The sequence below is a fragment of the Balaenoptera physalus genome (assembly GCF_965194825.1).
Source record: "Balaenoptera physalus genome assembly, chromosome: 2".
Taxonomy (NCBI): Eukaryota; Metazoa; Chordata; class Mammalia; order Artiodactyla; family Balaenopteridae; genus Balaenoptera; species Balaenoptera physalus.
In genome coordinates this window covers 94,040,908-94,056,946 of record NC_138883.1, presented here as the reverse complement: position 1 = coordinate 94,056,946, position 16,039 = coordinate 94,040,908, and the positions used below count along the sequence as shown (strand labels likewise).

At 38.1% G+C, this 16,039-nt stretch overlaps 1 pseudogene across 1 annotated transcript in view; it reads left to right on the top strand.

Annotated features, from left to right (window-relative positions):
- Positions 1 to 288: 288 nt before the first annotated feature.
- The window catches only part of LOC309654717 (gem-associated protein 2-like), a 50,003-nt pseudogene continuing 34,252 nt past the window's right edge, over positions 289 to 16,039 (top strand). The window contains exons 1-2 of the transcript in view: positions 289 to 373; positions 7,364 to 7,386. The product of the transcript in view is annotated as a gem-associated protein 2-like (transcript). The remainder of the gene's footprint in view (positions 374 to 7,363; positions 7,387 to 16,039) is intronic.

Sequence of the window (16,039 nt, the reverse complement as noted above, 5' to 3'; positions counted from 1 at the left end):
ACATTGTGAATTTTGCTCTATGGTTGTGACAGAATGGGAAAAATATGCTCTCGCTGGAGGGGTCATTCACACGTGGTTGATATTTGTGTTTGTATGAGTGTGTGTGTGGGGTTGGGTGGTGGGGAGAGAGAGAGAGAGAAAGAGAGGGAGAGAGAGGGAGAGAATATTAGGAAATGAGAATCCAGAGGAGTGATTTACTGAGGAGGGCGGGTCAGTGTCCATGTTGCTCAAGGAGAAGTTGGAAATCCCAGATGGGGAGTCTAGGAGGTGGGGCTGGCCTTCGCAGCAATGATGAATGCAGGCCCTGTGGTGCAGGATGGGCTTGCTGAAGAAGAGGTGAAGCAATTGAGGACATGGGGCTCCACGGCCACAGGTGAATTCTATGATCAGAAGTAGGCGAAAGCACTCTAGTGTGTGGCTGGGCCTTAACAGAAAACAATTTTTACCTAAAATAAAGGAGAGCCTTGGGAACCAGAATAATACTTTTGTTTTCTCAACAGCCAAGAGCCTTGGCCTTAAATTGATGGAAAGTTCATGAAAAGAAGAAGAGAGGAACATAAAAGTTTAGGCTATGCTAAAGCTTCTTTCCTAATGTGAGAGACTCTGAGAAATAGATAAGCCTTCTGGGCAAACCTGGGGCCCCTGTTAGTCACTTGATCAGAATGTTTGAAACAAGAGATTTCCTCACATTTAAAAATTCCTGGCTATGCTGTGTAATATTCATCTCTGTAGATAATAAAAATTAAAAATAGAAGAGATGAGATTCCATGTCCTAAGAGTACAGTCTTTTGAAAAGAAATACATATGATCCTATGGTGATAACAAATGCCTAGATGTTACATAGGTCACAAAAGGACCCGGCATGCTGTTGCTGCCTAGGGCAATCAGAACTTACCGCCAGGTCTCTGCAGCCGAGAGTAGAGGAGGAGTTGAAAACCAGTCAGTGATTTGAGGCTATTCTGATAGCTAAGTCAGGCCCAGAAAGCCCATAATATTTCCAGGAGACATTGAGGCCTGAGGCATTCAGACCTAGGTTAGCTACTGCTTCAGTCTATGAGAAGGGATGCAAGGGTAGGAACAGAAAAGTGGGTCATGAGACTCACTGTCTGAACATGCCACGTGCTTTTATGCCTCCATATGGCTGGTCCCTCAATCTGGAATTCCCATCTCCTAGAGGAATAACAATGCTGGCACATTTTCAATGGGGCATCCTGGGAAAATCCTTTCTGAAAAAAGGGAGAAATAATTGTTAGAGAAAGTCTCAATAATACTGACATTTATAACACCTAATATTTGAGTCAGAGTACTATTCTTTACAACTGTATGAGGTCAGTGCTTTATCCTTATTTCACTAATGAAAAATAACTTGCCCAAAGTGTTATACAGTTGTAACTGCCGATGTCAGTATTTCAATCTAAATCTCTCAGATTTAAACTCCTTGTTCTTAACCACCATACTTTTAGGAAGCCTCTTATATTCTCAATTCTGTTGCTGAATATATGAAATAAGAAATGCTTAAACTAGTCACAATTGTGTTGACCAGTTTGGGTATCCTCTCTTCCTGGCTGCTGGAAACACACAGCAGGATCTAGAGGCTGCAGGCATGGAGCAAATAGTGATGGTTTTATTATCTCACACATTTTTTCATTAAACCAAAAAATGTAATCAAAGAATTTCTTAATCAAAGAATTCTAAACGTTCCACCCTATATTTAGGCTACAATCAAGTTAGTTTACCATCCAAGAGGTCTTATAATTTGGTTCTACCTTATTCACTCAAATTTATTCAATTCATTTCAAAGTCTGCAGACAATTATGGAGGGCTAGGAGTGTGCCAGTCACTACAATGGGGAGAAGAAACGAAAATGGAATAAACACATTTCTCCAGGATCCTATAGACTTGTTTGCATTTAAAGGTAATATTCTAAGTGCTATAGTGAAGGTATATTCCAAGTATGGTCAACCCAGACACAAAAATGATAAACTGCCTGAAAAGGCAGGATAAGGTAACAGAGAATGTGAAATTTGAGCTGGGTATTGAAATATGAACAATAGTTTATCAGGCAGAGAAGAGGTAGAAGGGCATCTCAAGGAGCGGCAGAGCAAAGCATGAGAATGTGAAATAGTATAGTGTGTTCAAATAATGGCGAGGAGCTCAGTGAAGGACCAAGCAATTACATGAATGAAGGAAAATAGCAGAAGAGAAGGCTTGAAATGCAGCATGGGCCAGACTGTGAAAGCCCTTGTATGCCATGCTAAGGATTAAACAATAATTATGGGTTTTAATTTTTTAAAAATTAACATTGATTTTCTTTTTAGCATTCAATCTTAGGTATGTGCATAACAAAAATCTAGAGTTTTAATTTGCTTATGTCCCTTTGTCTGTAGAACAACCTCTTGTCCGCACTACAGTAAGGGCCAGGGAGAAATTCTCTCCTCTCAGTTTCCTAATATAATTAATTTTGCACATATTTAAACCTGAGATGAGTACTTGTGATTTTATCTCCCAGGTTTTCTGGGAAGAAAAAAACAAATCAAATCATGAGTTTTAGGAAGGGAAATTTTGTTTTTAAAAAGTGTATTCTTGCAGGTAGTGAAAAATGAATTGAGGAGAAGGAACATTTCTCCACTTTCCCTTATATAACTTTTTAATCCAGCCATAATTTTCTCTTCATTGCACTCCAATATACCATGCCAGTTCCCAACTCCAGCCTGGTCTTTTTCTTGTGTTCATTCTGCATTCTTAGGGATAGAATGCTTCCCTCTTCACTTCCAAATCCCATACTATCTCTCCTTCAGGCAAAAGCAAGTCCTGACTCCTCAATAAGGTGTATTAGGTCAGATTCTTCAGAAGCAAGCCCTGTGACAAGGATTCCTGAGCAAGTGATTTATCAAGAAGTATACTCAGGAAAAACTAGCAAGAGAGTGGGAGAAGAAGGACAGGGGAGAGGAAAAGCCAGACAAGGGTTCAAGCCCTAGCTCAATCCTATGGGGAGCTCTGGAGTGCTAATTTTATCTCAAGTTTGTGCTGCCTCCATGCAAGGGAGGTGGACTTTCATTCTCCCACACCAATCAATCATTGGCTGTTGGCTCTTCCCAGGAGGGAGGTGTGGATGGTGCAAAACTACTAGGCACTTCTGATTTTCTGCACCAGCAGGCAAAGCCACTCCAGTGGCCCATGGCCAATCCACTGAAGACAGTTGCAGGTAGAAACCATTAAATGCAAAGCACACAGAACCTGGGGTTTGGATGCACAGAATGATGGGTATTCTAGGGGATCTGGATGGAACAATGACAGGTTCTAGTAGAACCTGCTCCAGCCAGACTGGTGTGTTTTCTAAAATTCTCTGTGAGTTATTTTGTCTGCCATTCAGACAGTGAACCTGTGCTTCTTTTAATTGTTCCTTGGTGCTTAGCCTACTTCCTGGCACACAGAAAGGAAACACTTTTTTCCCCAAGTAATCTTGTATCTCTAGGAAGAATTTCAAACCAATTTACCTCCTTGAGATTCCTTTATATCTAAGGAACCTACCAAAGTCCAGGGAGGATCCTTACCATATGAGTATCTGCTTAAGGGCACCCTAGGGCCCAATTCACTCCCAGTATGAACCCTATGCTATTTCTCAGAGTCTGCAACAACTCCTGTAGTTCAAGAGTACGAGGTAGTGCATCTGTCAATCCAAGTGTAAAACCATAGGAATGGAGACTAATTTAGTCAGCCGATAGTAAAGCATCAAGGGATCCTTGGTGACTCCAAAATGCAGTTTGTCAGCATGGAACCTGTTCAAATGTAATAGGTCTCCCAAGTTAATGCACTAGAAACTGGCTTAATGAAACCATTTTAAAATGAAAAGTGTAGTAGAAAATTGACTGTCGGCCATGTGAGGAGACTCCTTTTACTTCTTTCATTTCTCTATTTTTTCATAGATGGATAGCAATCTAAGACATTTACATGTAGAAGGAGCCCTGGGAAATTGCTTAACTAAAGCACCTTTCAGCCTAGGCTGGTAGGAACAAAGTGATGTCCGTTGATTTTTTTGAATCCAAATTCAAAATGAATGCATTGTATTTATACATGTATCTCCTCCTTTATATCACTGTACCATTTCTGAGGGAAAAGAAGAAATCTTGGAGAAAAGTATGTTGCTAAGATATATGATCTTCCCTTTTGTCTGCTGTCAAGATTAAAACAGTAACAACAACTTCCTTTTTGTGAAACAAAGAGCTAATCAAGGGGCATCTGGGCATCTGCTGTTGGCTAGTGCAAAAAAGCAGGTCAGCACATATCCTTATAGCCAGACTCCATTCATAGTTCTTTCTAACTCTATCTTCTTACTTTGACCTTTTCTGGTCTAGAGATCTGAAAGGCTGGCTTTTTAAAGCTTGTCCAAACTCTTCTGGTTGGAATACTGAGGAAGGGCTGCTGGAGCCATTAGATATCTTGGATTAAATTTGCTTAATCAGTCATTAAACTTAAAAGACAAGGAAATCTTGCATGTAAATATCAACTCTCAATAACCTATAAATAATTTCTTTACTTCCTTCTTCTTCTGTAATTATTATGAATTTCCTTACTTTTTAAAGTTGTTTTACCTTTCTGAAAATGTCAGATGTAAGGTTGAAGTATTAAGGATATTTAGATTTTAGTTTGCACAGAACACTGTACAATTCAGAGTGAATCACTGTTCTTTAGTTGATGGGGTTTATAGTCTGAATAGTTAGAAAAATTCCCAAGGGAATGCTGGGAAGCTGAGAGCATAGTGAAGGTAACTATGAAAAACATCTTAGCATCAGGCAGGAAAAACAAAACACCAAACAAAAACATACCAAGTTTTCTTTTCTTACCACAGAGCTAATATGAAATGTTATCTAAGATAAAATGGCAGTAATCCCTGTCATTTGTGCAAGGGATTACTATTATATAGAAATATTAGAAAAAATGTTTATTGTAATACTTATAATTAAGATCATATTAGTATCTTAATGCTATTCCAGTTTTAATATATTAGTTATTTTAATTACTTGGATCTCATTGCTTTTAGGGCAAATCTATTTCTCACAATCACATCATCTCTTCATATATTCATACAACAAGCATTTATTGAGCACTTCCTGCCTTCCAGGCCCAAAGTTACACACTCTGGATTCAGTGGTAAGAGGCACAGTCCTTCCTCTCAAGTTGTTCACAGTCTAGTCGGCTGTGACAGTCAGGGCTCCTCTCAGTTGCAAGCTACAGATGCTTTGCTCTCTGAGTTAAGCAGGGAAATAATTTCATTAAAGGACACGAAGTAGCTCAAAGAATCAGCCAGAAAGGAAGAGAATCTGATTCAAGTGAATACAAGCCAAAAACAATGTCCAAAATGACACCACTATAGAAGCAGCAAGGGCATCTGTGCTGCAGGCACAAACACTAGACCCTGCAGCTTGCCCTGGAAACACATCTGGTACCAGGCACTAGAGGCTGTCACTTTCACCTCTACTCCTGCTGCCTGCCCTAGGTGACCTGACATTGCTTCAACTGCTGTCATAATCACCTGAAAGAGTTCCTCCCAGTCTCTGCTTCTTTCTTTGCATTATTAGTCTTGGTTTAAAAGGTCCTGTGGGTCTGTTAGCTGGTGAGCGTAGGTTGTGTGCCTGGGCCTATGAAAAAGAGAAGTCAGCGAAGTGAGTATCTGACATGTTCAACTTCTGTAGTGGAATTCTCCAAATTTAAGAATGGTATTGGCACACAGGACAACCACAGCAATGTCCATTACAGTCCCCAATTCTGGTTACCCAAAATCAATTTGTGCTTTTCTTTCCTTATTTACACAGCCTGCTTTGGGATGTTTATAAAGAAATGAGCTTACAGGATTTATTGATAAGAGAATGATGTCAACATAACACAGAAGTTGCTTATGATTTTTCTCAGAGTACAAATGTTTTGTGTCATCAGCTGATAACTAGCGACTGTTTACACAGCTGAACACAGTAAGCTGTGGAGGAGTACAGAACTGTACATAGTGCCCATTCACATGCTGCCTCCTGTTTAGTTTGGGCATGCACTCTGTTCAACAAGTGCTCATTGTGTGATTTCTGCCCAATCTTTGTACATTTGCCCTTGTCTCCATAGATCAGCAGCCTCAACCCTTTTCTTACATACAATCCATTAAAAAAAATAAAGTCCAAGATATTCTGTGGTATTTACTAGGAATTACAACATCTTAAAAAAAACTGTGCTAGAATAGCTGTTGTACTTGTTATTGCTCTAGTTACAAAATTGCACAGATTTTACATGTTTGCTCCAATCTATTTTTTCTGATAAGCCCTGTAACTATTTGTAAAAGATTTTTCAGGACATTAGGTTCCTAGGAACATGTAGATATGCTATAGTAGAAACACAAACTTTAAAAAGTGCTTTCATTAACATGGTGCAAAAATCCCATACAGCCATACACACTCTTACCCTCTTCCCAAGAGGAGTAAAATTCACAATTTTTGGTGCCAGCAACAAGTCAAGATCTCTGTGTGATGTCCCATTCTCCCTTAGTTCTGTCACGAGTCTATCTATAATGTATGGACTAGACTGGAAGGTTCACCGCTGACTAGCACATTTATACAAGATAGTGGGGAGAGGAAGAGGAAAGAAGAAAATAAGTTCAAATTTATAATTACATACAACACAGAACAAATAAAGAAATATGGGTAAGAGCCATAGTGGTCATCTCTGAAGTCGGTTTAGAGGCAATAATTTGTGTGATTTCCCTCTTTATTAATATTTCTGTGTGGCATTTGCTATCAGCCACCACCTCTCTTGAGTAGCGTTCTCTGACTAAGCTGTTATCACTGAAGGATCTGAGTGCTTTGTGGTACTCTTGTACAGATCTGCAATACATTTTGCCACTGGAAAAAGAATTATGTGGAATTCTACAGTTCCTGTCCATTCTCCCCCCTTTCCCATTTTGCAGCAGCAAACCTATGGATAGCCAAGATAAGCGCTCCATGTGCTGATGGAAACATTCCTTCATTAGGGATTGAGAACTCTAAACCAAAGCTTCACGACAAGGAAAGCAAAAATTTTCAAGTGGATCATTAGATGACTAGGTCTAACACTAACAGAAGACTCTCCCACTTTTAACCTTTGTTTCCAAGACCCATATATTCTGTTGATGGAAGAAATAGCGTTATATATTGAGTTATAATTCAGAGAATTTGCTTCCGCTGCAGTGCCTGAGTCTTTAATAGGACATACCATAATTTTACATGTCCAACTGTTTTTACTGAATGCAGTCCTAAGTCCATTGCCTTTGCCTCTTTTCTATAAAGTGACTATTCATTAGTTAGGAGCACTGTAATGTTTAATAAAGTATTCTTTGATTCCTCAGATCGTGATTCTGATATGAGCGTGGTAAGCAGGGAAAGCAAACCTATCACTAATATCCAACTGACATCCCTTCCATGATGGTAAGGATCCAGCATAATTGGACTTCAACTGGTTGGCTGGCTCCCCTGAGATATTATCCCATATTGGGATGGGGAAGAGTTGGTCACCCAACATTGGTTCCTGCTGCTAACATATTGCTCACTCCTCATTGGAAGTAAATAGGCCAGCCTTGGGGAGGTGTGGTCCATAATGTTGAGCTCCTGAATGACTTTATTCTTGACACCAAGCACACTTTGTTTTTCAGCCTATTGAGCAGAGGCTGGAGTGACTGTGGAAAGAGGCTGACCAACGTTCACAAAGAGAGTCATTTTGTCCACCTGATTATTGAAAGCCTTCCCCATCAAGGAGGCCTTTTTATTAACATTTGCATTGGAACCAAAGTTCTTCCATTTTGAGCCAATCCCAAAATGTCCATCCATGCTTCATCAAAGCTCCTTGACAACAATCTTCCAATTTTGTTATCCCAGTATGAAGAGTCTTTACAAGGTCATATTTCCTTCAAGGAAAAGTGAACAATCAGATATACCACTTAAAGTTCAGCCTTACAAGGAGGATTATTTTAATCTTTTAAGGAAAGACTAGTGGCCTCATCCATCACCAGATAGGCTCCAGATGTTGGCTCCTTGAGGGTTCGCCTCAGTTGCAAAAGCCACCCTCCCTGAGGGCATAACTTTCCCAGGGCAGCACATACCCAGTGATTGATTGAGATGGAAGTATAGAGTCCTGGCCATTAGCCTAATGCAGGGCAATGCTGTTCACTAAGCTGTAGAGTTCCCCATGGGGCTGACCAAGTTTTGTTATTCCTCCATCACCATTTGACTTCTTCCTCTGCTCAATCCTGCTTTTCCTCTCTTTCTTAGGTGTTGATTCCTAATAAATGGTCTGCATTACAAACTCCATCTAGTTATTTCTGGAGAACCTAAGCTGTGAGACCATCTGTAAATGAAGCTCAAGTGTTTTCCTTCTCAATCAACTAGTCTAGGAACTGACTCATAGGTAGGGGTTGAAGGAAGTTTGGCTATGTTGTAGGATTAGCTGCACTGGAGTGAAAGTTTCATGTTCATGTAAAATAGTTCTGCTTTCAGGACTTGCTTAAAGCTAGAACTTTTATGTACCACTTCCACCTGATGATAGAGTGATTAAGGGTCTGCCTAATTTTATGGGCTAGTGTATTAGATAAAACCCAGTTTACAATGAATTGCTCAGATCATATGGTCACCAATTAATCCATGGTCAGGTTTTTAGTTACAAAAATAAAAGATGACTACACAAGAGTCTAACCACTTTCCCAAACATGTGTGGCTTCATTCCCCAAACCTGCAGAACTTCCCTGAGATTCTCTTTTGAGGGAGAATTGATCCAGGCATATCCAAATCTTCCAAAGACACCGCGGGCACAGCTGGTCTACTGCATGACAGAGAAATGAGCTCTTATTCCACCAAGTCTTATAAGATGAAGCATTTACTAAACATTGAAGGAGAGCTTAGATGCAGGTGACAAATGACCACTACTAGACCTTCTTACTATTACATTTCAGAAAAGTATGATAAGCTTTGTAATAGAGCAAAACGTATCAGGTTAAGGATGCCCATGGTAGTGATGTTAGCTCATCTAAACTAGCGTGGGATAGAGTATGATTCAAGTAAGGATCCTTGGAGACAGTGACATCTGGGATGGGATTTGAGGAATGAGTATGAATAAAGGGACAAAAAAAGATGACAGGGCATTCTCGGCCAAAGGAGCAGCATTTGTCAAAGCTGTAAGGTGAGAGAGTACAAGGCATATTTACAGTACTGAAAGTTTTGAAATCAACTTTTTATCTCCTTTAATTTGCAGGAACCCTAGTCTATCTGACAAGAATGCAAACTGTGAAGATAGAGATTTGTTTAACATTATTGGGAGAAACTCCAGCAAAGTGTCCAAGAATTATAAATAAATATTTTTATCCTCTCCTAACCCACTGCAAGGAGAGAGATTTGTGGCAATCTTGCACACATTTAACAAAAGAAAAAAAATAAATTGGAAGAACTCCTCCCATCTTGACCCCCTTTTAATCCTTGGGGATTTGCCCTGGAAGGAGGTTATGCATGCATATACCACCTTACAATATGTCATATTGATTAGTAATATAGGCTCTGGGTTCAGTACTTCATAAATTATTGGCTATAAAACTCTGAGATAGTTACTTAACCTTTCTAAATTTCAGTTTCCTTGTACATAAAATGGAGACAATATGTCTCTAACTAATGAAGTTACTGTGAAGATTAAGTGAGATGAGGCCAATAAAGTACTTAGCAAAGTGCAGTGGTATAAAAATGTTCCAGAATTAGCTATTATTTCACTATTATTACTTGAAATATTTTTGTATGATACCCTCCAAATATCAGCTAACTTAGATAAGCATAATAGGATGGTGGGCTCATTTTGGTTCTTACTACAGTACTCTTTGCCATAATCTTGACCTTCTCACTACTTTTGTGTGATTCAGGATGGCTACAGATCAAGTTTTAAGTTCATGTTCATGATTATGAAGATAATAGAAAATCCATTCTCTAAAGCCATCAAATCACTGTTTATGTATTTAACACTGTCAAATCCTGAATGAAGGTTACTGTTCATGGTCGAGAACAACCATTTGCAAATTTATAATTTGAATCTTACCTAGCTTTATTGACCAAAAAAAAAATCACTGAAAATACAAGTAATTAATTTATATTAATGTCAGGCATACCAGTTATATTTGTGATATATGGACTAAACAGACATTTGTCTTATCTAATCTACACCCTCTGTTTCTTACTGAAAACCAGGAAGAATGCTGTTTAGAAAAAGAGGATCAGAATTTCTCATACACTGTACCACATAAAATATTCTCCAAAGTGGGTTTTGAAAACTACTAGTTGATGAAGATAACGAATGGTTCTTCTGTAACAATGGATTACATAGTCAATATAGGAAATATAAGGTTTTATTCCTGCTTTATTGAGATTTAATTGACATATAACTTTGTATAAGTTTGAGGTGTACAACATGATGCTTTGATACATGTATATATTGTGGAATGATTACCACAATAAGGTTAGTTAACACATCCAGGACCTGACATAATTACCTTTGTATGTATGTGTACGTTGAGAACATTTAAGATCTATTCTCTTAGCAACTTTCAAGTACACAAAACAGTGTTGTTAACTCTAGTTACCGTGCTTTAAATTAGGTTCCTTCCCTGAACCCATTCATCTTATAACTGGAATTTTGAACGCTTTGACCAACACTTCCCTATTTCCCCCAACCCCCAGCCCCTGGCAACTACCAATCTACCCGCTGTTTCTATGAGTTCGGCTTTTTTAGAGTCCACATGTAAGTGAGATCATACAGTATTTGTCTTTCTCTGATTTATTTCACTTAGCACTCCATCCATGTTGTTGCAAATGGCAGGATTCCTTCTTTTTTTGGATGAATAATATTTCATATATCACATCTTCTTTATCCATTCATCTTTCAGTGGACACTTGGGTTGTTTCCATATCTTGGCTATTGTGAATAATGCTGCAATGAACCTGGGAAGGGGCCGCAGATACCTCTTCAAGATAGTGATTTCATTTCCTTTGGATATATACCCAGAAGCAGGATTGCTCAATCAAATGGTAGTTTTATTTTTAATTTTTTGAGAAACCCATACTGTTTTCCATAATGGCTGTACCAATTTAATGTCCCATGAACAGCGCACAAGGGTTTCTTTTTCTCCACATCCTTGACGACTCTTATCTCTTTTCATTTTGATAATAGCCATTCTAACAGGTGTGAGATGATATCTCATTGTGGTTTTGATTTGAATTTCTGATAGTAAGGACATGGAAAATGCCATCAAGATATGAGATTTGAGCAAACAGGACACCTGCGTGGCTGTTGTGGATATTAGGATCACACAGGTATCACACTTTGGTGTATTGACCTACATGCAGGAGCAGACTGACATCCAACAGGATTACCCAGATGAGCAGGCAAGAGGAAAATGAAAATGCAACGTATCAGCAAATATGAGTGAGTGAGTGGTGCTCAGAGCAAGAGCCTGGAGAACACACCAAATACAGACTTGCAGGGGAGATCCTGGAGTTAAAACAGAAGGGCTCGCAGACTCTAGGAAGGCTAGTGATTCCTTTTTTTTTTTTTTTTTTCCTTTTAGAAATTTATTTATTTATTTATTTTCATTCTTTAAGGGAAGTAATTTCATTTTAACAACATTTAAGTGTAGCAGCTTTTCAAAAGCAGCAACCTACCCTTATGTCCAAGCCATTTGTCTTTTCATTCAAATGTTCTGGAAAAGTAATAGAGGAAAAAATGGTAATAAGGAGAAATTAATTCCATTAGCTTCTGTGGTGATTCTTTTTCTCTGGCAGTTTGGCTAGGTTGTAGTACCCAGTGATTTAATCAAGTGCCAATTTAGGTGCTGCGGTGAAAGATTTTTTTTTTTTTAAAGCCTTATTTTAAATTTTTTTGATAAATAAGTTTTTTCTATTTATTTATTTTTTATACAGCAGGTTCTTATTAGTCATCAATTGTATACACATCAGTGTATACATGTCAATCCCAATCGCCCAATTCAGCACACCCCCACCCCCACCCACCATGGCTTTCCCCCCTTGATGTCCATACGTTTGTTCCCTACATCTAAGTCTCAATTTCTGCCCTGCAAACCAGTTCATCTGTACCATTTTTCTAGGTTCCACATACATGCGATAATATACGATATTTGTTTTTCTCTTTCTGACTTACTTCACTCTGTATGACAGTCTCTAGATCCATCCACGTCTCAACAAATGACTCAATTTTGTTCCTTTTTATGGCTGAGCAATATTCCATTGTATATACGTACCACCTCTTCTTTATCCAGTCGTCTGTTGATGGGCATTTAGGTTGCTTCCATGACCTGGCTATTGTAAATAGTGCTGCAATGAACATTGGGGTGCATGTGTCTTTTTGAATTGTGGTTTTCTCTGGGTATACGCCCAGTAGTGGGATTTCTGGATCATATGGTAATTTTATTTTTAGCTTTTTAAGGAACCTCCATACTGTTTGCCATAGTGGCTGTATCAGTTTACATTCCCACCAACAGTGCAAGAGGGTTCCCTTTTCTCCAAACCCTCTCCAGCATTTGTTGTTTGTAGATTTTCTGATGAAGCCCATTCTAACTGGTGTGAGGTGATACCTCATTGTAGTTTTGATTTGCATTTCTCTAATAACTAGTGATGTTGAGCAGCTTTTCATGTGCTTCTTGGCCATCTGTAGGTCTTCTTTGGAGAAATGTCTATTTAGGTCTTCTGCCCATTTTGGATTGGGTTGTTTGTTCTTTTAATATTGAGCTGCATGAGCTGTTTATATATTTTGGAGATTAATCCTTTGTCCGTTGATTCATTTGCAAATATTTTCTCCCATTCTGAGGGTTGTCTTTTCGTCTTGTTTATGGTTTCCTTTGCTGTGCAAAAGCTTTGAAGTTTCATTAGGTCCCACTTGTATATTTTTCTTTTTATTTCCATTACCCTAGGAGGTGGATCCAAAAAGATCTTGCTGTGATTTATGTCAAAGAGTGTTCTTCCTATGTTTTAAGAGTTTTATAGTGTCCGGTCTTACATTTAGGTCTCTAATCCATTTTGAGTTTATTTTTGTGTATGGTGTCAGGGAGTGTTCTAATTTCATTCTTTTACATGTAGCTGTCCAGTTTTCCCAGCACCACTTATTGAAGAGACTGTCTTTTCTCCATTGTATATCCTTGCCTCCTTTGTCATAGATTAGTTGACCATAGGTGTGTGGGTTTACCTCTGGGCTTTCTATCTTGTTCCATTGATCTATGTTTCTGTTTTTGTGCCAGTACCATATTGTCTTGATTACCATAGCTTTGTAGTATAGTCTGAAGTCAGGGAGCCTGATTCCTCCAGCTCCGTTTTTTTCTCTCAAGAGTGCTTTGGCTATTCGGGGTCTTTTGTGTCTCCATACAAATTTTAAGACTTTTTGTTCTAGTTCCATAAAAAATGCCATTGGTAATTTGATAGGGATTGCATTGAATCTGTAGATTGCTTTGGGTAGTATAGTCATTTTCACAATATTGATTCTTCCAATCCAAGAACATGGTATATCTCTCCATCTGTTGGTATCATCTTTAATTTCTTTCATCAGTGTCTTATAGTTTTCTGCATACAGGTCTTTTGTCTCCCTAGGTAAGTTTATTCCTAGGTATTTTATTCTTTTTCTTGCAATGGTAAATGGGAGTGTTTCCTTAATTTCTCTTTCAGATTTTTCATCATTAGTGTATAGGAATGCAAGAGATTTCTGTGCATTAAATTTGTATCCTGCAAATTTACCAAATTCATTGATTAGCTCTAGTAGTTTTCTGGTGGCATCTTTAGGATTCTCTATGTATAGCATCACGTCATCTGCAAACAGTGACAGTTTTAATTCTTCTTTTCCAATTTGTATTCCTTTTATTTCTTTTTGTTCTCTGATTGCCATGGCTAGGACTTCCAAAACTATGTTGAATAATAGTGGTGAGAGTGGACATCCTTGTCTTTTTCCTGATCTTAGAGGAAATGCTTTCAGTTTTTCACCTTTGAGAATGATGTTTGCTGTGGGTTTGCCATATATGGCCTTTATTATGTTAAGGTAGGTTCCCTCTATGCCCACTTTCTGGAGAGTTTTTATCAGAAATGGGTGTTGAATTTTGTCAAAAGCTTTTTCTGCATCTATCGAGATGATCATATGGTTTTTATTCTTCAATTTGCTAATATGGTGTATCACATTGATTGATTTGCATATATTGAAGAATCCTTGCATCCCTGGGATAAATCCCACTAGATCATGGTGTATGATCCTTTTAATGTGTTATTGGATTCTGTTTGCTAGTATTTTGTTGAGGATTTTTGCATCTATATTCATCAGTGATACTGGTCTGTAATTTTCTTTTCTTGTAGTATCTTTGTCTGGTTTTGGTATCAGGGTGATGGTGGCCTCATAGAATGCGTTTGGGAGTGTTCCTTCCTCTGCAATTTTTTGGAAGAGTTTGAGAAGGATGGGTGTTAGCTCATCTCTAAATGTTTGATAGAATTCACCTGTGAAGCCATCTGGTCCTGGACTTTTGTTCGTTGGAAGATTTTTAATCACAGTTTCCATTTCATTACTTGTGATTGGTCTGTTCATATTTTCTATTTCTTCCTGGTTCAGTCTTGGAAGGTTATACCTTTCTAAGAATTTGTCCATTTCTTCCAGGTTGTCCATTTTATTGGCATAGAGTTGCTTGTAGTAGTCTCTTAGGATGCTTTGTATTTCTGTGGTGTCTGTTGTAACTTCTCCTTTTTCATTTCTAATTTTATTGATTTGAGTCCTCTCCCTCTTTTTCTTGATGAGTCTGGCTAATGGTTTATCAATTTTGTTTATCCTCTCAAAGAACCAGCTTTTAGTTTTATTGATCTTTGCTATTTGTCCTTTATTTCTATTTCATGTATTTCTGCTCTGATCTTTATGATTTCTTTCCTTCTGCTAACTTTGGGTTCTATTCTTCTTTCTCTAGTTCTTTTAAGTGTAAGATTAGATTATTTATTTGAGATTTTTCTTGTTTCTTGAGGTAGGCTTGTATAGCTATAAACTTCCCTCTTAGAACTGCTTTTGCTGCATCCCATAGGTTTTGGATTGTCATCTTTTCATTGTCATTTGTCTCTAGGTATTTTTTGATTTCCTCTTTGATTTCTTCAGTCATCTCTTGGTTATTTAGTAACGTGTGTTTAGCCTCCACGTGTTTGTGTTTTTTACGTTTTTTTCCCCTGTAATTCATTTCTAATCGCATAGTGTTGTGGTCAGGAAAAATGCTTGATATGATTTCAATTTTCTTAAATTTACTGAGGCTTGATTTGTGACCAAAGATGTGATCTATCCTGGAGAATATTCTGTGCGCACTTGAGAAGAAAGTGTTATCTGCTGTTTTTGGATGGAATGTCCTATAAATATCAATTAAATCTATATGGTCTGTTGTGTCATTTAAAGCTTCTGTTTCCTTATGTATTTTCATTTTGGATGATCTGTCCATTGGTGTAAGTGAGGTGTTAAAGTCCCCCACTTTTATTGTGCTACTGTCGATTTCCTCTTTTACAGCTGTTAGCAGTTGACTTATGTATTGAGGTGCTCCTATGTTGGGTGCATATATGTTTATAATTGTTATATCTTCTTGGATTGATCCCTTGATCATTATGTAGTGTCCTTCCTTGTCTCTTGTAACATTCTTTATTTTAAAGTCTATTTTATCTGATATGAGTATAGTTACTCCAGCTTTCTTTTGATTTCCATTTGCATGGAATATCTTTTTCCATCCCCTCACTTTCACTCTGTATGTGTCCCTAGGTCTAAAGTGGGTCTCTTGTAGACAGCATATATATAGGTATTGTTTTTGTATCCATTCAGCAAGCCTGTGTCTTTTGGTTGGAGCATTTAATCCATTCACGTTTAAGGTAATTATCGATATGTATGTTCCTATTACCATTTTCTTAATTGTTTTTGGTTTGTTTTTGTAGTTCCTTTTCTTCTGTTGTGTTTCCCACTTAGAGAAGTTCCTTTAGCATTTGTTGTAGAGCTG